Source organism: Telopea speciosissima, chromosome 7 (assembly GCF_018873765.1).
Source record: "Telopea speciosissima isolate NSW1024214 ecotype Mountain lineage chromosome 7, Tspe_v1, whole genome shotgun sequence".
NCBI lineage: Eukaryota > Viridiplantae > Streptophyta > Magnoliopsida > Proteales > Proteaceae > Telopea > Telopea speciosissima.
In genome coordinates this window covers 55,938,059-55,956,589 of record NC_057922.1, presented here as the reverse complement: position 1 = coordinate 55,956,589, position 18,531 = coordinate 55,938,059, and the positions used below count along the sequence as shown (strand labels likewise).

Here is an 18,531-nt window from a genome sequence, read left to right as displayed (position 1 = left end):
TCAATGTACATTGCTGCAGAGTTATATGAGACGAGAGAGAGGAGGGTCAGAGAAGAAGAATAGAAAAACAACGAGCATTTTCAGCCAAGTGAGTAGTAGTTTTCTGGGTTCTTTGACTTTATTATCTTTTTCTAACTCAAGTAGGGAACCTACTCCATTTGGTTTAGGATTTTCTTTGTTCTCTTTTCAAACTTGGGTATTTTTGGAACTCTATTTTCAACCTTAAAGATATAGCTGTTAGCATTAGTTTTTTTCATGGTAGTTTAGGCATATTCATTGGTTGAAATTGGATATAGATGATGTACTGAAAATCTGGTCATGCTTCTTAGTTGAAAGTTAGCAAAAGTGTGTCTGTAGTAGTTCTTTTTTAGTTTGTTCTTTTGGGGATATTATCAGAAGATATGATTGAACTATACAGTGACATAGAGATGGTGTATCAATCATTGTAAATTCTTCTTCTTTGTTCTCTATGATACTTTATGTCGATATGAGCTGATAAAATTGGTACATGGTTATATTGCTACAGGTACTGCCTATTGCGAGTTTGATTTCAAACCAGACACTTTTTTGACATGATCAAACTAATAAAGATTGGTACATGGTTATATTGCTGCAGGTAACGTCCATTTGAATACTAATGTCAATGAGTTATTGCTAAATTTTGTGTGTTTACTGGAGTTGCTTGGTGATTTAAAACACTCCTTGTCAAAGGTGTTCATTGATTGAAGACATAGAGCAAAGTATATACATTGTTTATTTTGTTTTTAATTTTAATAATTAGTCATAGGTTGTAAGTGTCCTTTGGGGTAAGGTAGATTAAATGTAATTAAGTTTCAAACGGTCATTTGTACAGGTAAACTTAAACTATTTTGGATCTTGTCATTATTTCATTGTTTTTAGGGATGAATGTTCTCTTCTTTTTTTTTTGTGGAAGTCTTATATCTCTTCACATCAATAGGTTAAAGGATAAGATAACTAAACAGGTTAAAGGATTAAGTAAATAAATTTTTTTTTTAAAAATACTATATGTAGCGGCGTTTCTTACTAAATGCCGCTATATGTACCTTTTACCAGCGTTTAAGAAACGCCGCTCTAGGATATTTTACCGGCGTTTATGTAAACATGCCGCAAATAAATCATATTATACCAACGCTTACCAATCTATAGCGACATTTCATAAAACGCCGTTATAGAGTATATATGGCGACATTTGTTAACAATCGCCGATGAAAGTATACTTACACGGGCATATGACATAAAAGCCGTGATACATTTTCGGCGGTACATTTGACGACATATGTGCGGCGTTTGTAATAAACGCCGTTGAATCATATAGTGGCGTGTTTTTTAAGCTACGGAGACACTTAAAAAACGCCGCAAAAGACGCCTTTTCTTGTAGTGGTTCTTCCGAAACAACATTGAAGAATTCATTGAAGAGCTCTCTTATGTCACTAAGTATTTTCTCTTTTTCTTCTTGGTTAACTTTTCTACCAATTAATTCGAACATAAGCTTGAGAAGTCTCTTTATAAACTCTATCAAATGTTTTTACTCATGAAAATTGGACTTCTCACTCTATGATCTTGGGAGTGTAACTTCTTTAATGGAGTCAAGGTATATGTCACCCCACCAAGAGATAATGCATATGAATTCTTTTCTCCATTATGTTGTGTCTTTCGGTCAAATTGCTAGGCCTCCCAAGTAAGGGGTGACAAACATCCATTGGCAAAAATTCAAGCCAAAGTCACAATATTTCCCAATTGAAAATTTTACCAAGCATCTTTGATTAATGGGAACCTCACCTCCCTTTTTAAATCAAACAATTTTATATAGATTGGGGTGGGGTTTATATTTTGAATACAATTTTTCAACCATGCTCTTAGCAATCATATTTTCACAATTATCGGAATCGATTAAAAACAAACATTTTCGATCCGAACATGTTCTGACGTGGCCTAATAATTAGCGAGTGCAACGATTATTAGAGGGGCTTACGAGATTGTTTTATCTTGGAGGCTGATTTACAAGAACTCGTATTGCACCCTGTCTACAGTCTTTACGTAAGTGTCTGTTGCCACGACTTAGCCTCATCGATTCCTTAAGTTTCATCATATATTTGTAGGTTCGTGATGCGATGAAAGTGATTGAAATCATTGTCTTCGATCTTGATTTGTACAAACCATATAAGTAGGGATGTAAACGGATCGGATTCAGCTCGGATATGGATCCGATGTGATCCGATCCGGATATTCCCTGACCGAATACAGATACCCCTAAACGGATTTAGATGGATTTGAATACATATCAAATTTGGATTTTTGACCATCCGTTTACATCTCTGCCTTGTGTAATCTGGACCTTCCTCCCCCTATCGGATTCAAGTCACTCTCAATCCATAATTCTTGGATCATGATTCTCTTTTCCTCATATTCTAGAACCTATTGAATCTTCAAAACCCTCAAGATCATTATTTACTTAATTTTTTATTATTAAGTATTCAGATTTTTTTTTTCGGATAGATTTTTATCGGAGTATTCGAATATTTTTCTGAATATCTCTAAACGAATACGGATTTACCTGAATGGATACAGATGTGGATCGTATTCGGATTTTCAGATATTCATTTACATCCCTACATATAAGTAATCTAAACCCCTTGTTACATGTATTTTCATGTATGATATATTTCCAACCAACCTCGTACTAAGTAGGTCATGTTTCATATTTAATTAAAAAGAAAATATTCTTTGATCAGCTACTAGGGGTAACGAATGTTAACACTTATATTTATCTCTCTCTTTCTCATATATCTCGATTCCTTCCTTTATACGATACCATTTTATCGCACCTTATTGATGCACTCGATCCACAATGCGGTGTGCTTATGGAGAACCCTCTTCCTTAATCAAAAGACCAGAGAGCTTTGTACAAACAGGCGGTCAACGTTCAATTCTGGTTTCTGTGGTGGTCGTCTCGGAACCTTCTTACTTTTGCATGTTCTACGTCTCTACGTCGCTCTCATTTTGCATTGTTACACGCTTTCTCAATTCTTATTAATAGGATTAAATATTAAAATTACGTAACGCAGTCTAATTTGCTAGCGATTCTTGGGTACCAAGAAATCAAAGACAACGATCACCTATTTTTATGTTCACGTAAGTTGCCGTATTTCAATGGTCGATTGGCGTCTTTATGAGATTGAAACCATAACGGATTCCAATCATGCGCTAGAACCAACCTAAGAGAAAAAGGATAAAAATGCCGAATCAAATGCCGTTGAACGAAGACTAGAGGCCCAATTCTTCTATTAATCTTTTCTTCTTTTTCGGTCGTCTAACCGAGTTGAACGGTTCAGCCTAGAGCCTTGAATTGAACCGAATTCTTTTCAGTTTGATTTTGAATTGGGGTTTATAGAACCAATAAAAACCAAAAACAGATCGAACCAACTCAAAACCGGGACAAAGCCAACATGATTAGTATGGTCAGACTCAGATAGACAACTAAACCATGACTACCACCATTGAAATACCGGAGAAATTGGACAGCCATCAACCCAATAGAATGATTCAGGTTGCGGAGCGGGACTAATGGGATAATCTTGATAAGAAACCGAAAAAAAATAGTAATAATAATTTTTGCCATTAAGTTTTCTTATACATGAAAGCCCGAAATCGGACTATACCGAATCCAATAGTTGCCCAAATTACAAAATTATAACAAAAAAAAAGGATTATAACTGAAAACTTCTTTAATGGTTTGGTTTCGGGTTGGCCTATTAACAAACGGAAAACCAATTCAACTAGACAGAAAATGGACCAAAACAACCGATTACCCTTGGACCAGAGGTCCAGAACCATGGCGGATCTTTACTAGGATCCCACAGCTGCAGACAGTCCAAAATATTGACCATGACCAAGTAAGATCCCCACCTCTCCAAAACACCCTTCCGCCATTTGTGTGAATGGAAGAAACTTCCAACCCATTCCCTCCCCTTACCAACGTAATCAAATGTCTTACCACTAAATAAACAAACTTAACAAAATGTCACGTGGGCCTAACCCGACCAGCGAATCTCAAGGTATATAAATAAATAAAACCCTCCTCCATACCATACCATTGTCATAGTCATCAAAATATAACTCCAATAGAAAAAGGCTCGCCTGAAGACTTTTCCGATATCTTTGTTATTACCGTTTCCTTCTTATCGTTCTTCTTTGGCTCTCTCTGTTTCTCTGAGTACACGATTTGAGTTTGGGTTCTGAAGCAGAGATGAATAGGGGTTCGAGGATGGCCGGTCAGCTACTAAAGCAGGTCGGATCACGGTTCTTTTCCACGGCATCCTTGGGCGAACCTGTTACAGAGATTCTGACGACCGGGACTTCTAGTTTCTTCCATACAACTACAAAGACCGTGCCAGTTCGAACCAGCGTGGCTTGGGTTAGGTTCCCAGCGGTTGGTGTTCGTCATGGAAGTACCTTGGCCTTGAACAAGGAAGGGGAAGAGAAAGAAGTTAAAACCGGTTCAGCCGAGGGTGGACAGAAAAAGGAGAAGGCCATCACTAGCTACTGGGGCATAGCTCCTCCTAAAGTTACTAAGGAGGATGGCACGGAATGGAAGTGGAGCTGCTTTAAGGTATGTTGTTAACGTTCTGCTGTTTTTTTTGGTAAAAGGAAAATGGAGATGTGTATTTTCGTCATTTCAGTTATTTTATTAAATTATGAAAATCATAATTTATTTTATTGGTTTGGTGGGGTGAAGCCATGGGAGACGTACAAAGCGAATGTTTCGATCGATCTGAAGAAGCATCACGTCCCAACTACGTTGTTGGATAAATTAGCTTAGTGGACTGTCAAGGGTCTCAGATACCCAACAGATGTCTTTTTCAAGGTATTCATTGGTTGGTTAATCTTTACTTTTATACAAAAATAAATTTCAATTTGAAATGACATAACTAACCTTAGATATCTCTTACTCTACAGACACGATACGATAGTAGGGCTATGTTGCTTGAAACAGTAGCAGCAGTGCCAGGCATGGCTGGAGGAATGCTTTTACACTTAAAATCCCTAAGGCGTTTCGAACACAGTGGAGGATGGATTAAAGTTTTGTTAGAAGAAGCAGAGAACGAAAGAATGCATCTCATGACGTTCTTGGAGATTTCTCAGCCAAGGTGGTACGAACGTGCTCTTGTCTTCGCTGTTCAAGGAGTGTTCTTCAATGCTTACTTCTTGGGTTACTTGATTTCACCCAAGTTCGCTCACCGAGTCGTAGGATACTTGGAAGAAGAAGCGATTCACACCTACACCGAGTTCTTGAAGGAACTTGACAAAGGTAATATTGAGAATGTCCCAGCACCGGCTATCGCTATCGATTACTGGCAGATGCAGCCGGATTCTACACTCCGGGATGTTGTGACCGTCTTGAGGGCTGACGAGGCACATCACCGTGATGTTAACCATTACGCATCGGTAAGGATCTTGGCCTTCTTTGTGTTTTTTATATAGATTGTATCAGCACCGGTACCATATCGATATGAATCGGATACAAAGTCCTTTATTTTTACTGATAACATCAATCCGTATCGATATTGATACAATCGATCTCATACCAGTACTTAATACCGTGTGGGTTAAAGATTTAATTGAGACTAACAAATGATTTCATTTAATTGGCTTGGTTGCAGGACGTACACTATCAAGGACATGAGCTGAGGGATGCCCCTGCTCCAATAGGATATCACTAAAGTCTTGCAAGAAGGAGGAGGGACAACAATAAATTAGAGGGAAAAAAAAACCAAGTAATAGTACAAAAAAATATTATTTTATTTAATTGAATAATACTTTCTTCCAATAAATATGGTTTTGTTACAGTTATTACAATGTCTTAAAAAGTTGAGATAATTATCAGGGTACAACCTATAGATCCGTTTTCAATCTCATTCACTGGTCTCAAAATATGTCTTAAATGTTTCCTTTTTATGAATCATTATAAAGAATCTAGTGAGAAAAATTTAGAAAATACCTAAAACAATTCTAAAATTGATTTAATCACCGAAATCTTAAAATTGTTTACAAAGTATTCAATTTGTTAAGTGTTTTACGAAATATTTTTTTCCTCTTAGTGGAGTTGTTTCCTACTTTTCGATTAAATTGAATTCAATTTTATCAATTTCAAAATATATTGGGAATGAGGTTTTCGACTCATTTAATTTAATGCACTAAAATTGGATTTTACGGTACAAACTCGGCTCGGCTCAAGCAGAGACTCGATCCAACCAAAATCTAAGGTCAAAACAAGCTTTAACCAATGTCGGATATGCATCTCCCTAGGCTACACAACTTCCACCCCAAGTGGAGCATCCTGTTGGTCAAGCAAAGCATCTCGTGGGTTAGGCGAGAATATACGACACATCTCAGATATCCTACACACAGGGCTTACACACATAATCCCCTGTTGGATAGGGTTGCAGTTAAGTCCAATACCATGCAAAACAGTCCCACATTCCAACATATCACACCATACACATAATTCATATGCTCAAATACTCCATGAATGAAAACTCATTAAAACACCATACACATAATTCATATGCTCAAATACTCCATGAATGAAAACTCATTAAACGTAGCAATAATGATACACACATACCAAAACATGTAAAGTTACACAAATGTACATAGATGTGATTATGCCAAGTTCCACTTACCTCGACGACGTCTAAACCAATTATCCTATTTACGAATTTTTTTTTTCTTTCCTGCTATAATGTCAACACTGAGTATATTAACAAAGGAGGCAAAAAGCATATGAGTAACGTCCAGACATACTTGGACGGGATAAAATACATTAGAAACCCCCCAACTCCACCTTCAACATAGCCATCAACAGAGAGGAGAGTCCCAGGATCAGACTGGGGATCCATCATCAGCAAGGCCATTAGCAAAAATCCCAACTCAACAATAAATGACATAAGGATATCCAATACCCTGTACAAAAAAACCCTCAAGGATAAAAGTGAATATGATCCATAGACTACCCAAATCGGTATCTAGGTCTTTCATTTGCATCATATACAATGTCTTCTTTCACATAATTAGGACACCTCATCCAAAATTAGGATCTCCTTGATTCACCTCTCTATAACAATGGGAAAATTTCCACCTGAATGATGATAGAAAGGCACTTGAGTTCCTCCAATATTGCTGTAATTCCTAAGGGATTAATGCATTTGAAATAGAAGATACAACCTTGAGAATCACTTTCAAACCATATGTGAGTATATCCAGCAGCTTTAGATCATTCCACTGCATAGAAGAAGGCTTGAAATTCAACAATAAAATTAGATTTGACACCCACATAGTAAGAGAAAACTCCAATTGGAGTAATCTCGATCATAACTTTTGAAAATTCCACCTGAACCATAATAACCTGGATTTCCTAGGGAGCACCCATCAATGTTGATCTTAATCCACGCCTCCAATGGTTTGCTCCAATACAAATCCCTGATATACTTTGCAGATGCATCGAGGACGTTGATTCCTAATTTTTTAGAAATCATAAGATCCATCACACATTTAATTTTGCATTTCATCATCGTAGCTCTTTGAACTTGTATGAACACAAATCTGTGATGTGTTCACTGATTCTCAAACCTAGAGGCATTCCTTTCCATCTAAATATGAAAAGTAATAAGAATAAGACCCCGCCAACCAAATGTTGATCAAATGATCCACATTTGCTTTTCTTTGCCCCTAACATTCCTGTTAACGATCCAATCACTAGTAAGAAAGGCATTTTGGGAATCTAGTATATAATTCTAATGTTTTCAGTTACAAGTTAAAAGAGTGGGTTTAGTTATTAATTAGTTTGGAAAACAAGAAAAGTACACGTGATTTGCCAAACCTCACAGGTGAAAATATAATTAAAGCAAACCTTAAGGGAGATACGTGTAAATGACTCTCTTTTTCTTTTCTTTTGAGGCTTTCTACTCTTGCAATTCCCCAACATTAGTTTTCTCCTCACCTTCTTTTTTTTTCCCCTCCAAATGCCAATCTTTTAATCCTTTCCTTTGTAGGGGGTTGGGGCGCCTAGCAGAGAGGGGAGGGAGATGAGGGGACAGAGGGCAGGGGTGGGCACAGGAATGGAAATCTAATGTTCATTCGAACAAGGTAGGGGCAGCAGGGGTGGGTGTGGGGGATCAGGGTGGTTGGTATGGAAGGGCGAGGCAGCTGGGACAAGGGGAGGTAGGCGCAGGCGTGGGGTGAGTCTAGGAGAGAGAGAGGCAGCAGTGGTTGCAGCGGTGGGTGGGAAAGAGAGAAATAGAGAGAAGGGGGAGATGTAAGATATAGTGGAGGTGGAGGAAGAGAAATACAACTATGAATGGATTGAATGGTTAAGATGTTTCCTATTCCATCCAATGGTCAATAGAATGCTAGAGCATAAAATTCCGTTCCATACCACTAGATTGATCGAATTGTTTAGGGCGTGTTTGGTTCGGTGAACCAATTGGTGGTTGTATTGATATTGGTGTTGAACCAATTGGTGCTGCACCAATGGATCCATTGTCCTGACAGATTAAACTATTTGGTTACCCTGAGTTTTTTAGTTGAATCATCCTGAGAAACTGTTTGGTTACCCTGAGTCTGTCAGTTGGATTCTATTTGGATTTATATGAAAAACTGTTTGGTTTCCTTGATTCTGTCAGTTGGATTCAGATTGAATCTGTATGAAAAACTGTTTGGTTCAGATAGATCGTACCATTAGATTGGCTACTCTATGGCTAGAAAATAAAATAATTATGAAGAATTTTACATACGACTAATGTAATGTGACCAATTTTAATAATATTTATCTTGAATAATGTACTTTAGATAATAAAGATTAAAATAAACATTGTAATTAAAATATCTTCCCTATTTGATATTAATTACGATAAAGCCATTTCTTTGTCAATTATACCAAAAAAAGACTTGTAAAATCCTTTTCTTACCAACCTTAGCATAAAATTAAAATATCTCATTAACATAACCAAAGTAAATATAAAAATATGTCAAATTTTAAAGATGCCATTAAAATTGGGTTCTTGTGTGGATTAGTAGCATAACTGACTATGCTATGAACAGTTGAACAAAGAAAGCCTTGGTGGGCTCGAACCACCATCCTCTTGGAACATGCTCATGTTCCAAGTGCTCTACCAATTTGAGCTAAAGACCCATCAAGTAGTATTTTATCAGTGGAGACAAAAAGGTATTTCTACCTACTGAAGCAATACAATCAAGGAAAAACAACAAGAAGTAAACTCATTTCCACCTTTAACACGCTTTCCCCAAGATGATTTCCAACTATGGTCATTTCAGTTCATTCTGGCTTAAATTCTTGAAACGAAAATTTGATTGGGACCACACTAAAAAAATAAGGGTTTTTTACAATTACCACCCCAAAATCTTTCATATTTACTATTATTCCCCCAAAAACTTTGAAACAACTGTTACCCTCCCCTGTTGCATACTAATAACTAACTGGCCCCCACCGTTACAGAACCGTAATGGAGGGGGTTAGTCGTGACAATGTGCTGTTGTCACGGATTTTTTAGGATCAAAATGCCCTTTTGGGGTGATAATTGTAAAAAACTCCGTTCTCGTCCTCGTCCTTCTTCTTCGTCTCCGATGATGTCCAGGATTGTACGACTAATTGGTGGAACTCTCACCGGTCTCGTCGCATCGCAACCAAAGATTGCACTGAGCGTTAGCCCAGCCAAGGATTCTCTGTAGCTCTCGTCGTCGTCTTTGATTCTGAGAAGATCTCTAAGATTCGATGTGTCGACGACTGAGACCTGATGTGTCATTCTTCTTCGACCACCACCACCACTAGCTTCCATGGAACTCTTAAACTATCAAATTTCAAGTAACCGGACGAAATTCAATTAACAGAGAATGGGTGGAAGATAATAAAAAAAAGACGTGAACTTGTCCTGAAACAACAGATCAAAATCAGAATCTAGTTCTTGTTCTTGGACTGTTCGACAATGTAACAGTTTCAATTACATAGATAATAAACATAAACAGTCAAAGAGTTAAAACAGTCTGTCTTATCTTTTCATATCAGGAAAGAAAAGGGGGAAATCATGAAACGACCTAAGCTCAAAACTGCAAAAAAAAGAAATATCCAGTTCGACGGAAAGATCAACTAGAAAAAGCCAGAGAGATTAACCAAATCGAGGAGCTTGTAAACGAATCAAGAACTGCCAAATTCCATTCTAAATTGATCAAATCTTTTTTCTATTCGTAAACTAAAGAGCATTGGATACCTTCCTTCCAACCAAGAAAACCAGATCTAATAACTGACAGCTTTTTTTTATCTACAATGGGAAGAAAAAAAACAAAAAAACAAAAAAAGGGAAAAACACATTCACAATGATAGAGGAAAACAAAATCTGGAAAAGGAAAATGGATTAAGCGTGGAAAAGGAGGAGAGAGAAGCAGAGAAATTAGATCGAACGTTCTCCAACACCATCTTTGTCGTTGTTCATAAACCCAGACCGCAAATGGGTATTCGCCAAGGGTGGGGATGCAGGGAGGGAGAAGGCAATGGATAGGGGAGGGGTAAATTTGGGTTTACAAAAAATAAAGGATCTCCTTCTCCTTCTCCTAAACCCAGCTTGGAGGTTCGTACGGTTAATGTGAGTAGGAAGAAGACGAAGGAGAAGAAGAAGAAGGAGAAGGAGGAGGAGAAGGGAGTTTTTACAATTACCACCCCAAAAGGGCATTTTGGTCCTAGAAAATCCATGACAACAGCACACTGTCACGACTAGCCCCCTCCGTTACAGTTCTGTAACGGTGGGGGCCAGCTAGTTATTAGTATGTAACAGGGGAGGGTAACAGTTGTTTCAAAGTTTTTTTTTGGGGGGGGGTAATAGTAAATATGAAAGATTTTGGAGTGATAATTGTAAAAAACCCAAAAAATAAAAAAAAATGATTGGGACCACACAACAGGATAGAAAATTAAAAACCCATTAATTTTGTCCAAAAAATCCATTCAATGTACGGCTAAGCTGAACTATGTGGACTCATATTTTGAATCTCAGACTTCCACCCATCCTCCTTGTTCTTACTAAAATACTGGTCCAATTGACTAGAGCCATCTTTCTCCACAACTGTTCTGATCTCTACCGTTTCTCTTGTCTTTTCTTTTTGGTTATCACTCCTCACTAAATGGAGATCCAATTACTTGTGCCACCTGCCCCTCAAAATTCATGACTTTTGGACTCATCTTGGCATTCTCTAGGACATACTGAACAGTTTCAGGTCCAAGTTTACTTGCTCGGTTGCTATTTTATTCCACTCATCACTTGTAAACTGGAGAGAAAAAGAGGAGGGGGGGGGGGGTGGATCTGCCTTAAGGAAACAAAAATGACATGGACAGACCAATCTGTACTCAGTGACTAGGTGAGTAGGTACTGAATGTGTGGTCCGATAGTAAAGTTTCATGTCCAAGACTATGGAGGGTATATAGACTGGGTTTTGTTTTGTTGAACATCATGACTTCCTGTTTTACTTTCTTACAACACCACAGTTGCATGCATGCCATATGTTCTACTTTCATTATGATGACTGCTAGTAGAGATGATCATTACTATATCTGTAGGGATTTCATTCTTAAACTTCAAGTGATTTCATAAATTTAATAATGTTTCCCAAAATAAAACAGAGCAATTCGGGTTCTATGGGAGGAGGAAGCACAGGAACAGGGAATGTGTTCACACCATTCGGAGGAGGTCCACGCCACTGCCCAGGTTATGAACTAGCTAGAGTTGAAATCTCAATGTTCCTTCATCACCTAATCACTGGCTGCACATGGGTGCCAGCTGAAGAGGACAAGTTGGTGTTTTTCCCCACCACCAGGACTCTCAAGCATTTTCCTATTAAGGTCCAATGCAAACATAGATTGGCTTGATTCTCGGACATACCCATTAAAGAAAACAGAGCATCAAAGTTGGAGAAGAGAAGAAATTAAAGATGCAAAAAAAAAAAAGAAGAAGAAGAAGAATATTACTTACAATAAGGGAAAGATTGCAAAGAAATGTTAATTAATCTATAATAAGTAATAAAAGTTTACTTTTTAAGATGTTTTTCTGTATATATTTTATGGGTTTATCATCACTCATCCCCTGTTCTCAAATTTTAAAATGGGCAATGTGTCATTCATGAGCTATCCAAGAATCAGGTTATAGAGAGTGCTTGTGATCTGCAGAAGAAGAGATAAGAAACTCCCAAAGAAGAAAATTAAATGGTGAAGCCATCATATGTTGGGCGGAGGAAGTCCTCTGTCCATGTGGTGTGTGTGGATGGTGAAACCATCATATGCTGTGCCATCATAGGAGGGTAGAATTGGATAAGATTAGATAAAATGCATGCATGAGATCACCCTCACCCTCACAAGGATGATTCGATTCAAAAAAAGAAGAAGAAGGAGGTTGGGCATGCCGTACTTACTGTAGTAATCATTTGCTACTCCACAAGAAAAAATCTTCATGATCATCAGCCTCAATATCTGACTACTAATTAATATGGTTATTACTGAAACTTTTTCGTTTAATTATATCTGCCTTTGTAAATTACAGGTAAAATAAAGCGCTTGAGCCAGTCCCATGACTTCACACCACATCCTGACCTTCCTAACGGTATAGGATGAAATACCAACCAAAGATACTAGAGCATTTATTCTATGCTATGCAAATTGTACACCTCTTTCCCAGAAACCTTCTTATAATTGACTCATAGTCACAATGCTTAATTTTTTCCTCTAGAAGGCCTAGCATTCCATCAGATTAAATGTTCCCTTTAAATAGCTCACAGGAAAAGGCAAGCCTCAGATCAAATCCAGACCTAGGAAACATCTAGGATTATTCAAGCAACAGAGAAAAACCATTAAACTGACCCACCGACTTGTGATTCCCATCAATTTAAATAATTGTGCAGCACAAATTTGGGGGGAAAAACACAACAGTAACAATTTCTCCACTACTTTGACCCAACAAGTAAAATTTGACATTTGCAAGTTTGAATTTCGCAATTCCATCCTCTTACTTCATAGAATCTCACTCATAACTCATATGCATATTTCAAACTGAATATGGAGGATCAATCTATCTTTTTGTTTTCTTTTCCTTTGACATCATCATAAAGGAATGTGGTGTTACCTTCTGGAGGGGAGTTGCAGAAGGTAATGTGATTACTTCAAATCCTAATGGGGTGAGTAGATGATCCTCCTCCATCTACTTCAGAGACTAAATGTGATTAGAACTTGCAAATCCCAAATCTAATGGGGCTGAAACTAACATATATTAGAGGTCCTAATGGGGTGAATAAGTGGTTAAAATATCAAAGCAAGATGATAGCAAGATGAAATTAACACACTCACACTCACCACCACCCCATGCTGCCCCCACACACACTCATACACTCACACTCACCCACCCCTTGCTGCCCCTACACACACTCACACTCACCCCCACCCCATGCTGCCCCTATACACACTCACACTCACCCCCACCCCATACACACACTCACACTCACCCACCCCTTGCTGCCCCCACACACACTGACACACTCACACTCACCCCCACCCCATGCTGCCCCACACACACTCACCCCCACCCCATAAAGACTCACTTATGAGATAACAAATGAGAGTAATTCTAATTGAATAAAAATACCTTCTGATATGTACCCTTACTAAGCTGAGATGAAATGGTTGAAAACATGAAGGGGGGGGGGGGGGGGGGAAGCCATAAACCTTGTTCCAGCTCTTTTACTCATTTATAGATAACTAACCTTCTTTGGTGCAGTTTGAAAATTGGAATTGAGATTAGACATATATAGCATAAAGGACTTATTGGATCAACAACGGGGGAAGGGGAAGACAGAAATAGCATACCATCACATCCACTCACCATAGCAAGTGCAGCTCATCCACAATCATATCAGACAAGAGCCATATAATATTGGTAGGTCAAAGCATGATTTAATTATTTCTGGTAAAAATCCAATAGAACTTGGTATTGTCATCACCCAAAACAGAAGAAAAGTGAGAGATGTGATATGCTCAAAATCATCACAAATACCAGGAAGATAAATACATGCAACTTAGTGAGCTCATCCACAAACTCTCATGGAAATATATAAAACCTAGTTGTGGGTCGCTGTCCAAGTTTGATATAAGTTGGACCAAGTTAGAGCAAACGCTCTTGCAACCATGAGGTGGTTCCTTGCCTTCTATTTTTCTAAAGATAGAAAGCATAAAAATATCAAACTGAAATACAATTTGTATAAACCAAGATACAAGAAGATGTGACACATATGTGCATATGTTGGAGTGTGCATATCACTACCAAGAACTAAATGAAAGTAAAAAATGTACATTAAGAATGAAAGCAAGAAATGTCACTAAGAATACAAACGAATTGAGTCACAAAAATTACTTGCTTATCTTCTGTGAAGCCTCCAACATATACCCACTTTGCATTGTTTTAAAAAAAAAACACATGAATGTAGAGAAAGAACAAACAATCAATTTAAAAAAAAATAATAATAAAACATAAAAAAATTCAATGAGTATACTATGAATTTAAACCACCATATCTTGGGGCATTCCCAATTGCTCTACCGGTTTGAGCTAAAGACTCACATACAAGAAAACGATACAAGTATAGTTCACCCAAATGGTTTAAGTTGTTAAAATCTCAAGGACAACATAGTCGGTGGTTGAAGTTTTAGGGCTAACAAATCAGTTTTTCCAGAGTTATGTCAATGTTTCAGGAAAGTAACATAAAACAGAGTATCTGCAAGGTCAGAAAAACTGAAGTAATGCTAACTTGATCGATGGATAATATAAAAGGGACTAGCAGGATTGAACAACAGCAAGAGCCTATGAGCATAGTAGAAACAATGTAGTTCAGACCTAGATCCCCTATACACACTCACCCCCACCCCATGCTGCCCCTATACACACTCACACACAGGCGCAGTACTGGTTCCTTAGAAGGAGAAAGATTACAAATATGTATCCATTAGTTGAAGGCTGAAACCAGAATTTACAGAAAAAAATTTTCTAATTCATGAAACAAAAGGATGATACAGAGAGAGAGAGAAGAGAATAAGAAAATCACCTTAACCAACTGCCTTGCCTGACCCGGTCTTCACTGTCCACCTTAATCCACCTGGAAGAAAAACACAACAAAAATTTTAATCAATAACTAGAAAACCTAAATCGGACAGGGAAGCATAAATTTTTTTCTAAAAAAAAATATACATCGGCGGTCTGAGCTAAGAGAAGAGCGAGAGAGAGAGTGAGACACTGCAGAGAGCACGAGAGAACGAGAGAGAGAGAGAGAGGGGGAGAGACTGAGAAATAGCAGAGAGCACGAGAAGAGAAATAGCAGAGAGCAGAGAGAACGAGAGAGAGAGAGAGAGAGAGAGATAGCAGAGAGCAGCAAGCAGAGAGCAGAGAGCAGAGAACAGTTGGTACCTGGAGGTTGAAGGCGACGGCGAGTAGAGATCAGAGAGCAGCGATCGAGTTTCTGGAGGTTGAAGGCGACGGCGTGAGAGAGAGAGAGAGAGAGAGAGAGCAAGAGCTACGACGAAAGGCTTTCGTTCTTCAGCCTTCGCTTTCGTTCTTTAGCCTTCTTCTCCCTTCGGCAACGACGAACAACTCGAGGCTTTCGTTCAATGTTCTCGATGGGTAGGAATGAAGATTGGTGCACAAAATAATAAGAGGGTATTTGAACCAAACGAGTGTTTTTTATTTGGAATCATGAATCTAATCTATTGGTGCAGCACCAATTGGTTCACCGAACCAAACACGCCCTTAGGATGTCAAGGGGATTCAAAAGTTAGAGGAAATGTCCCTTTTAACCTAAAATCACTTACAACGTGGCAAGAATAAAGAGGCGATAGAATTTATTTTTCAACCACTTTTGTCACAGAAAGTGAAACTTTAACCCAAATATCACCTACAATATGACAAAAATCAGGGGGCAATAGAATTAGATTTCAAGCCATTGTGTCACCAGATAGGTGACACTTAGCCGGACCCAAAACGAAGAGTTGTACTCTAGGTAGTGTATGATGTATGTAGGGGGTATCCTTTCCTACCAAAAAAAAAATAAACATGCAGGGGGTATCCTTAGTCATTGGGGTAATGTTTTCACAATGTGTGGGGTTAGCATCTAGACGTTGATTGTGTGTGGAATAATGGATGAAGTCCTATATGGGAGGTGGTCTCCTTAATAAGTAGAGGTTTCAATTAACCAATTGTAAAAGTATAAAGCTTGTTTTATTATGTGTTGGCTTATTAACAACTGTGCCCATTATGGTAGCAATGCCAATTAGTTGCTAACCCTAATTACTGTACGGAGAAGAGAGAGATAAGATCAACAAAAGGAGAGGAAGCGGCAATTTAGAATTCTTCATCAAACATTATGGATTCAAGTACAAGGTTTTGTTCTTGACATGGTTTTAAAAATCAAGAATTGGATCGGTGAATTGTTTGATTTAGATTGGAAACAGCTAACATCGATCTTGATTTCCATCGCTCCTAATTGTTGCTTTCTGAATCAAAATCGGATCAGTCAAATCGAATCCGAATAGGCCGATTCCTAGTCATTTTCTTTATAATCCATCTTGAATCAGATCGATTCATGAGTCAATTCTTGATTCCTAAACCGATTCGATTTTCATCATAGAATAGCTTAGATTCTTGATTACCGAACCAATTTAAGTTTTATTATAAAATAGCTTAGATTCTTGATTTCTGAACCGATTTGGATCAAAATCTTCTTGATTGATTCCATTCTTGATTCGGAGTTTTAGTTACTCTCTTATGTATAATTTCATGTTCAATAATTCATCATGATGTTGATTTCATGATGTTGATTGCATAAATTATTTCTAATAACTGATGTCGAAAGCTTTACAGGTAAGCATCGTGTCAACTACGGGTCAAGTCGCCCCCAAAATATCACCCTTAAATTTATTTTTTTTATGAAAGTGAACCACACATACCACACCCTAATCCCAAAAGGACTTTTAGGACCGTGGAATGGTTTGTGCCTAGCAATTTCCGTCGGCTTCACAACTAACGCCGTGTCAACTACGGGGGGTCAAGTTGCTAAAGAAAATCCAAAGGTGCCGTACTGGTAAGTTTTAATGAAAGTCCAACAAAGATGCATGTCTGTTTCTCCAATGGGTTTTGCGAACCTTACAGACGTTGTATGTTCACCAGTCACCACCACCCAACGAGGGCAAATCACATGGGATCTGATCCTCTAGACAAGAAGGGTAGCAGGATCTCTAATGTATAATTTCATGTTCAATAATTCATCGTGATGTTGATTGCATAAATTATTTCTAATAGTTGATGTCGAAAGCTTTACAGGTAACCATCATGTCAACTACGAGTCAAGTCGCCCCCAAAATATTTCCCTTAATTTTTTATTTTTTTTAAATGAAAGTGAACCACACATACCACACCCCAATCCCAAAAGGACTTTTAATTAGGACTGTGGAATGGTTTGTGCCTAGCAATTTCTGTCGGCTTCACAACTAACGTGGTGTCAACTACGGGGGGTCAAGTTGCTAAAGAAAGTCCTAAGGTGCCATACTGGTAAGTTTTAATGAAAGTCCAATAGAGATGCATGTTTGTTTCTCCAATGGGTTTTGCTAACCTCACAGACGTTGTATGTTCACCAGTCACCACCACCCAACGAGGGCAAATCACATGGGATCTGATCTTCTGGACAAGAAGGGTAGTAGGATCTCTAATGTATAATTTCATGTTCAATAATTCATCATGATGTTGATTGCGTAAATTATTTCTAATAATTGATGTCGAAAGCTTTACAGGTAACCATCGTGTCAACTGTGAATTCACCTAGAGGGGGGGGTGAATAGGTGAAGGATGGAAAAATAAAAACTTATGCGGAAATAGCCAAATAAACAATGTAAAGACAAGCAAATATAAGCAATAAGTAAAGAGTGATACAGGAGATTTATAGTGGTTCGGCCAATACTTGCCTACGTTCACTCCTCTCACCTTAGAGAGAATTTCACTAATTCGAATCTTGAGTAAGAGCAAGAGGACTTGTATAAATCTTGAAACAAATAGCAAGAGGACTCAACTTACTCTTGATTCCGAGCAAGAGAACTCAACCAACTTATCTAAAATAAAAGTGGTACTAAAGGGTTTAGAGTTACCTTAAACCTTTAATAGAGAAGTGCTACCTTTCACACTATGAAGCTTTGATACAAATATGAATGAAGGGAGCTAAGTGAGATTGAATGCCTTGGATTGGTGCTTGAATTCTCACTTGAGATTAACTTGTTTATGAAGGCTCTTGATTGTGATTAATAGTAGTGTTTAGAGCCTTAAACAAGTGGGTATTTATGGGCAAGGTGACTTGAATTGATTAGGAATCCAAGTAAAGATCGGATTCTACAAGCCATATATAATTCGGTATGCTGGATTATAATCCGGTA

General features: G+C 38.0%; 1 pseudogene; it reads left to right on the top strand.

Moving 5' to 3' along the window:
- Positions 1–4,145: 4,145 nt before the first annotated feature.
- Positions 4,146–5,741, top strand: LOC122669926 (annotated as a pseudogene).
- The last annotated feature ends 12,790 nt before the right edge of the window (positions 5,742–18,531 follow it).